Source organism: Cervus canadensis, chromosome 14 (assembly GCF_019320065.1).
Source record: "Cervus canadensis isolate Bull #8, Minnesota chromosome 14, ASM1932006v1, whole genome shotgun sequence".
Taxonomy (NCBI): domain Eukaryota; kingdom Metazoa; phylum Chordata; class Mammalia; order Artiodactyla; family Cervidae; genus Cervus; species Cervus canadensis.
In genome coordinates, this window is record NC_057399.1 from 12,457,892 (window position 1) to 12,470,338 (window position 12,447).

Below are 12,447 nucleotides of genomic sequence, written 5' to 3' on the forward strand. Positions count from 1 at the left end.
TTGCATGGCAAGTTTAGATCCAGATGGACTTGTTTACCAGTGCCCACCCCTGTTTGGATCACGGAGCTGAGGGGTTATAGGGCCCAGGCCTGACTGTGCATGGAACTCTGGGCCTCACCCTCAAAGGGACTTTTTCATTCACCTGCCATTAGATTGATTTTCCAACAATTGTTAAGTTTTAGTTTGTGTCAAGAAAATTTTTGCTCAGAGATAAGATCTTCCTGGGAAGCGTTTATGTAAATAGTCAGAGTCGAGGTTCAGTGGTTGAGGGGGCCCCCAGTGCCCCAGGGAGCCCCAGGGAACGTGGCCAGGACCCCGACCTGGTCGACCTTTCGTGTCCTTTGGATGCAGATGCTCCCCAATGCTGATGCTCCCCAAAGTTCCAAAGTGGCCTTTGAGACTGTGTGAAGGCTACTCACGGAACTCGTGTGTTCTCTCCTCAGCCTGGCTCTTAATCCCACCTCTGGGACCCTGGCTCTCCCTCCTCACACCTCTGCTGCCCACCCACCTTACCCCAACTTCTGCCAGGTCCTGAGGAAACTCATGCCACTCTCAAGCGCGCTGCCCCTCGAGGCTCATTCATGGTGATGGGACCCACTGGTCCTGCCCACCCTACCTTGGCTCAGCCTGAGCCCTGCTCCCGGTGTCCCTGGAGGAAGCCTACCCACTGAGGCTCAGTTCCACTGCTGCTGCCTCCAGGAAGCCTTCACTGTGACTGCAGGAACTGAATCTTGGGTCTGCTGTTTGCTACCTGTGGGGCCTTGGGCAGGACTCTGAGCCTGTTTGCCCAGCTGTGGGCACTGAGATGGTGAATGACTGTCAAACTGAACCCAGGCTCCGCTGGCTCTTGGCATTTGTCCCCTCGTGATGCTCCTGCTCTGTAGGGCCCTTCTGTGATTCCTGATGCCCAGGAGAGGGGCAGGGCATGGGTGATACCAGAACTGGCAGAGGCTTACAAATAAGAGTCGGAGCTACGCTGTGCTTCTCAGAGGCCCTGGCACCTGACTCGGCCTTTCTCTGGGAGGGGAGGGCCGGGGAGGGGTGGGCTGGCATGTCAGCAGCCCGCGGCCCCAGCAGCGCGATTTAATGCATGTTCTCTGCAGCACATTAATTTGCCTTGCACCCTGGGAGGTGCCTCTGTGGGGTGGGCTTGGTTTTCCTCGGCAAGCAGCGCACCTGCTCAGCCTCCTCGTGTGGGCCTCCTCCACGGCGATTTCTAATCTCAGCCTCGCTGTGTGTTTTGGAGGAAACAGTTGGAGGGAGGGGGCATCATCTGGTTGGGCTCTGTTGCTTCTGGTCCCGGATCTCATGACATCCTCCAGGCTGTTACCTTCCAGACCAGGAGGGGATGGACCGAGGCACTGGTTTAGGGTTTGTGACTGGCCTCGATCCCTTCACAGTAGATCAGAAGCTATTGGGGGCTTTTCTGGCTGTAACACGCACCTATTGACTATTTCTTAAAATAAATGGGCTGTCAGCCAGACGTGGAAGGAGCCCGAGAACCTGGTAATACACCTTCCTCACTTCTCTACCGTTGTCTAAGCTCCTCCAGGTGGGTGACCTGGGAGGGAAGCTCTGGGCTCACAGATGAGACTGTCTAGACAGGGGAGGACTTGCCTGAAGTCCCTGTAAGGAAGTGGAAGGGCATTCTGACATCCAGTCCAGGGCCCTCCTGCTCTGTCCTCTAGCCCTGACCTCACCCTTTAGCTGGAGAGGTCCAGTAGGTGCCTCCTGCCATCCTTGACTATATTTCAAACCCATCCTAGATTTGGTACTTGGTGGTTAAGAGCCAGGTTGCCTGGTTTCTTATCCTGCTCCCACAGCCTCTTCCTGGACCATTTTCTGCCTGTGCAACCTCGGGCCAGATCCTTAACCTCTCTCAGTTTCAGGGGCCTCCTCTAAATATTGGAGGGAATAGCAGTCACAGCTGGGAACACATGTATGGGCTGGGCACCTTTCTAAGGGCCTCACAGATACTAACTCTTTAGTTCTTTTAAACAGGCTTAGGAGGTGGTGTTACCATTAGCCCCATTTTACAGATGAGCAAACTCACGTGGAATCTTGCCCAAGGTTACAGAAGAACTAGTAAGGAGCAGAGCTGGGATTCGAATCCAGTAGTCTGCTCCCATGGCCGGTGCACTTAACCTCTAGCTTCATCCGCTCACTGTCAACAACAGCAATAATAATAATTTCTACAATGTAGGATTATTTTGACGATTAAATGAGACAAGGCATAAAACACGTGGAAGAGCGCCTGGCAAATAGAGCTCAACAGAGCTCCAGCCTTCGTACGTGACTTTACCCACTTGGCGAGTACGCCCAGTGTTGTCCGTAACTACCACGCCACACTGCGCCCTTTCACAAAGATGTAATGTCCCCTGGTCTGCAAGTTCACCTCAAGGGAACTCTATGCTTTCTGTGTATTCCTTAACCCATTCCACTTTCTATTTAGGAATCATATAGTTGATGTGTAAACCAATTCTTGAGAAGGAAGACATTCCCAACCATTATATTGAGGAAGGATCTTCTGCCTTAGCAGCCTGGAGGTGGGGAGATGATGAGAATACTGTCAAATGTGATGAGAATACTGTCAGCCTTGAGTTGGGGCGAGATCGGGAAACTTCCAAGTTTCAGTCCAGCCATGGGACCCCATGGTTCTGGCACACTTGGAGGCAAGATTACATTTTCAATCTTCTCCAGCCAGCTTGGGTGGGTGCGTACCATAACCAGGAGTGGAAGTATGGCGGGTTTCCATCAGCAATCCAGTGTCCTGGCGGTCTTCTCTGTTGCCATGCACCAGACCAGTGTTCTCCAAGGACCCATCCTGGAGTGAGATGGACAACTGGGCTTTTCTCCATCTGCTACCTATGATTATATAGGTCCCAAGCCGACTTTCAAAGCACTGGTTTGTCATATGGGCTTCTCAGATAAGAGATGCAGATAATCATGCTGGAGAGACAGAAGTTCACCTTCCTTCAGCGACAGCACCCAGGTTTGTCTCTGAACCCGCATCGCTGAACCTCTCCGGCTGCAGCGGCAAAGCCTCTGGAGGTCTGTAAGCAGGCGGCTTGCCCTCCACCAGGCACCCCGGACTGTTGAAGTCTGGGCTTCTTATGTCAGATTATATTGTTTTCCTGTCTCCATCCTAGCTGCTCACCTATCACCTGTCACTTCTCCTAACATCAGTTTGCCTGGCTCTGGAAGTCTCTCTCCCCCTTCTTTTTTTGCTGTTTTCAATCTGCTGGCAGCTGGGAAGCCAAACCACTGAGCTCATTGGAACTGTGTGCCAGTGAGGACTTGGCCTGCCAGAGCTGGTGCCCGGGGGCTCTAGGGACAGGCTTTGGGCCCACCTTTTGGCAACTGACAGCCAGGTTGTCAGGGTTGAGGTTGCCTAATGGCAGGTTTTGGATGGGTGGGACATCACTGCATTTCCTTTCTGCGCAAGGCTGAGTGCTGGCTTGGGGCAGGGCTGGTGTGATCATAAGCTGTGGACGTGTGACTTGGTCAAGGTGCTCCTGGCATCATGATGCTGTCTTTGAAAGCAGGGAGTGCCCACCGTGACAGCTCTGGCCCAGGAGCTGCTGAGGTGGGAGCAGGGGTGGGGTGGGTAGTTATGCATTTCGTGCATCTTAGATTCATTATTACCTCCCCTTCAAGGCTGTCAGCGGGCCCCTTGGGGCACAGACAGTGTCTGGTTCTTAAGAAAACGTTAATTTTAAATCAAAAAGTTAATTTTGAACAAAAAGTAATACATGCATGTGGTTAAATATTCAAACCATACAGAAAAATATAAAATGAAAAATGGTTCTCCTTTCCCCAACCTCAGCCCTCCCATCCAGAATCCTCACCCCAAAGTTAAACATGTCTTGTGTATGCTTTCAGTAACATTTTTATGTGTCTGTCAGCAGATATATTTATCTATTTTTTACTAAGCGTAAGTAAGTGTTAGTCACTCAGTTGTGCCTGACTCTTTGTGACCCCATGGACTGCAGCCCACCAGGCTCCTCTGTCCATGAGACTGTCCAGGCAAGGATACTGGAGTGGGTTGCCATTTCCTTCTCCAGGGGATCTTCCCAACCCAGGGATCACACCCGGGTCTCCCGCACTGCAGGCAGATTCTTTACCGACTGAGCCGCAAGGGGAGCCCTTGGTTTGTCTCCGTCCCTCCCTTCCCATTAAATGTGAATCTTGGTGTACTTTTCTGTGTTTTTCCGTAGGTAAAGTCCTAGAAGTAGAATTGCAGGTCAAAAAGGAGGTGTGTTTTATATTTTGCAGTTCATCTACTGAAGCAGAATAGTGCGGGGACAGGGGTGGTAAAGGCATAGACTGGCGTTACACGGCCTCGGTTTGCCTCCGAACACCACCATCTTATGTGCAAACTGGGGGTTATCAAGGTTTGTATCTCCCTGAGTGGCTGTGACACTTAAATGAGATAATGCATACAAACACTCCGACTGGTGCCTGGCACTTAGTAAGAGCTGAATAAGCAATCACTGTTATTGTTGTGGGTATTAGTGTCATTATTGTCATCCCCGGGTCCTCTGGTGGTAGAACTCAGTAGGGATCAGATAACATGTGAATGAATGAGTGAACAGATGAGTGAGTGAAGACCTGAGCTTGCCCACAGTGGCCCTGGCCATGCTCCTGTTGTAAATAATGGCTTCCATCTGTCCCTGGAGCAGCGCCTGTCCTGGCAGGGATGCCCAGAGCCATGAGCATGGCAGAGCCGCTCTGCAGCCTTGCTCGTTAGAACCTTGCCTTTCTAAGTTTATTACACTGGATCAACAGTTGCTAGTGGAGGAAGATCATGTCATAAATGTACATGGAAATATTGACTGGGCCCCAGTGTCTGCTCTAAAAATGCCAGGCAGATGAAATTCAAACATTCCCTTGCAATTAAAATGCAGTCCTTGGAGTCCGGAAGTTCCCAGTGGTTCCAGGGCAGTAGACAGAGCCTGTTGGAATGAAAGAAGAGGGGAGGGTTGAAGCTGTGAAGTAAACAGAGCCGTGATGAATGAATTCTCAGAGTTGTCTTCCTGCCCACAAATCCAGATTAGATCTTTAGCCCCGGCAATGAGAGGAGGGTCAGTCAGAAATCGTTGAAAGTGGGGATTCAGTAATTTGGGGAAAAGAAATTGAGGGTTATTATTTCTCAGTAAATAGCTCCACCTAAACGAATGGCTAATAAACCTGTCGTTAGGAGATGGCCAGGTCCGCCTTAATGACCGGATGGGCCCATCTGCAATTAGCCTGTCCACTCTGCGGACACATGCTGTGTGCTGCCTCCTGGCAGATCTCCCCCTCTAGGTTAAATGTTCCCTGTCTGCACTGCCAGCTCACACATCCTTTGCCTGCGGCAGGTCCGAACAAAGGGAGACTCCGGAGCAGGGAGCAACCCCCATTCAGACTGCCACTCGTTTCAAACCCCAGCTGGAAGGATGGTGCCCGGGCTGTGTGCACACCTATGGGCACACACCAGGGATTGTGCAGCAGGGCTCATCCCCTTCCCGGGTCCCGGCTGTTGCCGTGCTCCTCTCTCCCTCCCCGAAGGTAGCAATTGTTTCCTCTCACCTGCTTTGGTGTCGGTTGAAAACCTTCAATTCGTCTCACTCAGGGTTGGTTGACTTTTTCCCGTAACGAGCGAGAAAGTGTAAATTTTTAAAGAATTAAGAACATAACTCATGTACAAATATAGAATGAGCACATGTGAAGATTTTATTCAACTCGTAAATTAATGAGTGAACCTATAAAAAGATAAAAGTGGTTCCAAGAACATTTGAGGAACAGGGTTTATATCGTCCATGTAGAAAGGCATTTTTTAAAAACGTTGGAGTAAAATTGCTGGATTAGATACAGAATCGGTTAATGTCCTACGGGGCAATAAACCCAGACCTTTGGAGTTGTCTTTTCTACTTGAGAGAAATCTACACATTCACGTGTAACTTCCCCATTTCTGGGCTCTAATCAAGTAGTAAAGACTCATCAAACACAGGTACATTTTCTTAGAGGTGTGATCCCTGGGTATGACAGGTAACAGTGCCCCATGACGTGAAAAGGCTATGATTCCCACCTTTATGACCTTTTCTTTTAAAGTTTTAATAATGTTTCTTAACATGCAAAAGGGTTTCTCATGGTTCTGTGACTCTGAGGAAGAGCTTTCTGAGAAATGTCATAGAAGTGGAAGTGTCTGCAGTTCTGGTTAAATTATTGAACCAAGACAGAGTCGGAAGTGTTAGCTTCAGAGCCCTCCCTGGGTTCGGCCCTCACGGAGTTTCTGTGTGACTCCAGTTGTCCTTCAGTGTGAGCCGAAGGGATCGGGGGCTGGATGCCAGGGCTCTGGAAGAAACGGCCACAGAGGGTGTGGCAGGATCAGGGCAGGGGACAGATGAGGTCGCTAGAAAACAGAGCGAAGGGAAGAACAGTCTGGGGCAGGTCGGGCCAGGGAGGAGAGGGCCGCAGGCAATGGAGAGCCGGGAGAGGCTCGGGGACTGACTGGGCTCGAGGGAGGAGGGGTGTCTGGGAAGCCAGCGTGGCTGGGAGGCTGGCAGGAGGTTCAGATGGCCTCAGGGAGCTGATGTGGTCATGCCGCAGGTCTCAGGAGTCACCTCCTGCAGGGTTTCCCTCCATCCCTGGCCCATTCTGCCCTGCCTGGGGGCTACCTCTCTGGTAGTTACCTCGACACCCAGGCTGGGCTCTTGTCCTTAAAAGGCCTGGCGGGTGATGAAACTGGTGGAGAGGTGGTATGGGATGGTTCAGATAAGACTCAAGAGCTTCGAGAACGAGGAAGGTTGAGAATTGGCCATGCTGGCTAAAACGGGGTCTTCGGATAACATTTTCTTTGGCCCTCAGTGTATATTTTACAAACTGGAGTTGAGCCAACATTCACATAGACAGGAGGTTCCCAAATGAGATGAATCCAGAGTTCCAACTTCTGAAAACTAGCCACCACTGAGTGGAAGCTCTTCAAGCCAGATGCCGGGTCGCCGGCGGGAACATTGGATGAGGGGGCCTTGGCGACAACGTGCAGGTTGACAGCCCTCATCTCCTGCCATAAGTTCCTTTCCTGAAGACAGGAAAACCAGAGTGGTGCTTACCTTCCTTTCACTAGGATTTAATCCAGGGGCTCCAGGGTGCTTGATACTGCGGGCAGGAGCGCTGAGGCGAGGTGGGCATCTCTATAGCAGCTGGTGCCAGCCTCCACTTCCATCAACACAGGGCTAAAATGAGGCCTCTGAGGTGTAGAATGTTAAAACAGAAAAAAAAACCCAGAGGCTATCTGTTCCCACGGCTTAAGTGTTCTGATAGGAAAATGATGGCCCAGAGAGGTGGGCGAACTTACCTAAGGTCACACGGCAAGTCACCATTGCCTCTGCCTGGGGTGTTCAGACTTTCTGAGCATTAACAGTCCCTGGTGGATATGATTGCCAGTTTGCAAAGGACTTAGCGTTCCCTGGCCAGCTCTGCCATGTTCCTTAGAGCTTAGGCTTTGTGGTGGAGACTCCCCGCCTCTGGGGAGAACCTCCCACTCAGGGCTGTCTAGGCAGCCAGGCCTTCTCTGGCCGTGGAGCCATCACCAGCCTCTCGCTCCCATTTCATTCACAGTAACTCATGACTTCTCAGTGGCCCGCTCTCTTCTTTTTCTTGCTCACACTCACATCCGGGCAGATAGAGGGGGCGTTTGGCTGGTGCCCTGGTGTTCAAAGTGAAGAGTTTGCGTACTGTCAGGGTAATGAGTTCTGTAAGGGTTTGAAGTGAGGGGCTGGGAGGATCTCCACGTCATGTGTCTGGGAGTGACAACCCCCAGTGGTTAATTACTGCCACACGATGAGAATGGGGCTGGTAGCAAAATGAGATAAGTTCATTATGAGCTAAATTTGAAGTTAATTGGATTCACATCTCCCCCCATTAGTGTGCGTAGAGAGAGCCTACGTAGAAATGGGCTGTATATGAAAAAGAAGAAGTTGCATCCAACCAAAAAACAGATAAATGAGGCCTGGTTTTCTTGTGGCTTTCCACGGTGAAGGGCTTTCTGAGACGTTGGTGAGATGGGAACCAAAGTTCCTTTCAGATGGTAGGACCAATGTCTTTTGACTAATTTTCGCCTTGGCGGGTGTTTTCTAAGCACCTACTATGTGCCCTGCCAGAGCAGGGGAGGGAGGGTGGGAGCAGCTCTTGCAATCTAGGGACCCCCAGTTTAGGGATGGGGAAAGAGCAAGTGCCTCGTGTATTGGGGGAGTGTGAGGGATCTGGTGCCAGAATGCTTGGGTTTGGCCATGCCTCTGTCATGAGCTGTGAGACCCCAGGCCTCTCTCATGAGCTGGGAGACCCTGGGCAGGTGCCTAAACTCTTATGTTTTAGTTCCACATCTGTAAAATGGGGATAATATTATTTGACCTATAGAGTGTTGGAGGATTAAATGAGTTAGTATCTATAAAACACAGTGAACAGTGTTCAGAACTCTGCCTAGTGTTAGAACAGGGCCTAAAATACAGTAAGTGCGGCAGAAAGGTTAGGGATCATGATCATCAGCTGTATGACCTTGGGCACATACCTCAGCTGCTTGGAGCCTTCATCTCTTCATCTGTAGAATGGGGATGATAACAGCCTTCATCTCTTCATCTGTAGAATGGGGATGATAACAGCACCCACCTTCTGGGGTTGTTGACTGAGATAAGCCCTGTGAAATACCGGCCCAGAGCCTGGCTCATAGGAACCTCGAAGTAAGCTGTTGTTCTGTTGGTTGACCAGTCACCCAACAAATAGCAGTTTTATGTTCCTGAGTTTTGCCCATTTTTCTATGAGATTTTTGGTCTCTTCCCTTTGATTCTTATGAGTTTTTGATATATAGGGATAGTAGCCATTTATCTATGGTTTATGCTGCAAATAATTTCCTCCAGTCCACCATTTATCACTTGACTTTGCTTATATTGTTTTCTGGGCTTCCCTGGTGGCTCAGTGGTAAAGGTTCTGCCTGCAATGCAGGTAGGTGCAAGAGACCTGGGTTCAATCCCTGGGTTGGGAAGATCCCCTAGAGAAGGGCATGGCAACCCACTCCAGTATTCTTGCCTGGGAAACCCCATGGACATCGGAGCCTGGTGGGCCACGCCCATTGGGTCGCAAAGAGTTGGACATGACTGAAGCAACTTGGCACCCACATATTGTTTTTTACCAGGCAGTAAGTTTTTGGTCTATTTTATTAAGTGATTCACTTTGTTAATCTTTCCTTTTGCTGTATATTTTTTCTATAAAGACAAATTTATTTGGTTTAATAAACAGTTTAATATTATGTCCTTCCTACATTTTTGGTGTCAAATGACTTTTTCAAGAAGATGATGATGGTGATGATAGATGGCAATAATAAAACATAACAGTACTATTGAGATATAATTCACATACCATAAAATTCACCCATGTAAAGTATACAATTCAGTGGTTTTTAGAACACTCACAAAGTCATGCAACCATCACCATGACCAATTTTAGAACATTGCATCATCCCCCCAGAAAGACCTCATATCCATTAGCAGTTACTCTCTTTCCCCCTATTCCCCACTCCCAGCCTGAGGCAACCACTAATCTACTTTTTCTCTTTACAGATTTACCCATTCTGTACATTTTATATTAATATAATCATAGAGTATGCAGTCTTTTATGATGGGCTTCTTTCAAGTTCATCCATGTTGTAGTGTGTATCAGTACTTCATTCCTTTTTATTGCTAAGGATTATGTTGTATGAATATATACCATTTTCGGTATCCATTCATCAGTTGATGGATATTTGAATTGTTTATATTCTTTTGGCTATTAGGAATAATGTTGCTTGAAGCATACATGTACAAATTTTGAGTGGACACATGTTTTCATTTCTCTTGGGAGACACTGTAATGCTATGCTTAACTTTTTGAGGAACTTTTAGACTTTCCTAAAGTGGCTGCACCATTTTATATTCCCACCAACAGTGTATAAGGGTTCCAACTTTCCACATCTTTTCTAACACTGTCATAACCCATCTTTTTTATTATAGACATCCTAGTGGGTGTGACGTGGTATTTCATTGTGGTTTTGATTTGCATTTCCCTGATAGGGAATTGGCCATTTTTGTATATCTTTTTTAGACAAATGTGTTTTCAAGTCCTTTGCCCATTTTTACACTGGGCTGTTTGTCTTTTTATTATTGAGCCATAAGTGTTCTTTAATTTTAGCCAATGCCTTTTCCACAGCTTTTGATATAATCATATCAAATATATTAATTTGAATATATTAATGTGAATTTTTGACATATTAATGTGAATTCCCAAGCAATGTTTTAATATTGAAGCAACCTTGCGTACCTATAATAAAGCTTACTTGGTCATGGTGTACTATTCTATCTCTATATTGCTTCATCAATGAGATAGTAGATTTTTTTTGCCTGCATATTAATAAATTGTGAGACCAGCCATTAATTTTCATTTTTGAGTGACTTTGTTAAATTTTTATATCAGGATTTTGCCACATTGGCAAAATGAACATTTTCTTAGCTTTATGTATCCTATAGAAGTGTGCGTTCCTTGAAGGTTTTTTTTTTTTTTTCATTTATTTTTATTAGTTGGCCTTGAAGTTTTAAAAGAAGACAAAAACAAAGACAAAAACAAATGCCCCAAAAACTACATGGACAAGGCACCTTATTTTTAAAAATAACTTGAAACAACCTTTTCTGATATGATTGGGCTTTTTAATATTTTCTACCTCTTCTTGAGTTAATTTTGGTGATTCATGTTTTCCTAGAAAATTGTGCCTTTTGACGAGATTTCCACATTTGGTAGCATAGAGCATCCATGCATGTTTCTATGTTTTTTAAATGTCATCTTTCCCATATCTCTGGCTGTATCTTCTCATTCCTTATCTTGATATTTGTGCCTTCTTTTTTTGAGTCTTGTCCTTGGTTTGTCTATCTCATTGGTCTTTTCAAATAACAACTCTTGGTTGTATTTATTATTTATTATTGTGTGTTTTTATTATTGTGTCTGCTTTTCTGGTTCCTAATTCATTATTTTCTGCTTTTCTTTATCGATTCCTTCCTCCTCCTTTCCCTAGGTTCATTTTATTGCTTTTTTATCTAGCTTCTTGAGTTGAGTGCCTTGGCGAGGCACTGCATTTCTGCTTTGGGGATCAGGGTTTAAAGTGTATGTAACAGCGGCAGAAACTGTTGAGGTTCAGATGTGACCGAAAGGACAACCCCTGTTGAAGAAAGAACCAAAACCCCAGGAAACAGGAGAGCTGGATTCCAGTCCCAGCCTTGCCTGAAATGAGGAGAGTGTCCTGGGCAAATCCCTTCCCTTCTCAGGACCCTCTTATCCATCTCAGGCAGATGGGTGGGGTATGGACCTCCTGGGGCTTGGCCCAGCAGGCAGCGTCCTATCAGGGTAACGCCTCCATCGTCCAGGAGGCAGATCTGGCCTCCCTCCTCCACTGTGGTCCTTTCTTTCATTCCAACACATATATTACAAAAGCTGTGTAGCTGGATCTCTTTCTGCATGATGGAGTGAGCCGGTGACAGTGTGGCCTAAAGGCAGGGCTCAGCCTACGGTCCCAGCTGAGAACGGGGGACAGAAGCCCAGCCAGGCACATGTGCAAGACAGTAGAACAGAATGCCTAAACCCATGGTCTTTGCCGCTGGATTGCTTGGCTTCAAATCCTTACTGCGCAACCTTGGACAAATTACTTGACCTTTCTGTCTCGTTATCCTATAAACTGGGCAAAGTATCAGTATCTTACCTCATAGCGCTGTTGAGGGTTAGTGATTTGAAAGACTGAAAACAGAGCCTGGTGTTTACAGTTTCTGCATAAGCCTTTGTGGTTTGTTGTCACCAAGGGTGTGAGCCTGGGCCCAGGGCCGGGTGGGTGCTCTACCCAGAGCACCTTCCGGTAGGGAAGCCGACCTGTTAGAACAGCCCCAGCCTGGGCTGTCTCTGCCCATCTCATAGTCTGACAGCAGGGGCATCCCTTTCTTTTAGGGGCAACTGCCAATTCCTCCCCCCAGGGTGGGGTCTCGTCCTCAGGGCTCAACAGGCAACCACCGAACAGTCCCATCTTCCAGGGTCTGGATTGTTGCTCTTAGGCGCGAGCACCTTAGTACGTACGTGTGATCATCAGTGTTTGGAGAGCTATAGGCCCGCTCCTTCCCTGAGCGCCGAACCTCAGGGCCCTTTCAGAGTTCTACTGCTTTGGGGCTTTCTTCCACTTGGCCTGGAACCCGGACCGTTCACTCACGCGTTTATTCACGGAGACCCACTAGGTGCCGAGCCCTGAGGTGGAGGTGGGTTTTCTGGGTGTTGAGTGAGGTGTCACCCCTGCCCTCGGGAGCTGGCAGCCTGCGATGAGGGGGACACATGCCCACTGGACGTCTGCCCCCAACGGCCGAGGCCTCAACCTCCACGTCCCAGAACAGTGTCTGGTGTCAGGAGG

At 48.1% G+C, this 12,447-nt stretch overlaps 1 protein-coding gene across 5 annotated transcripts in view; it reads left to right on the forward strand.

The window, feature by feature from the left end:
• PAX5 (paired box 5) overlaps positions 1-12,447 on the forward strand; it is a 184,568-nt gene that overhangs the window by 128,781 nt on the left and 43,340 nt on the right. The gene's annotated exons all lie outside the window — the stretch shown is intronic.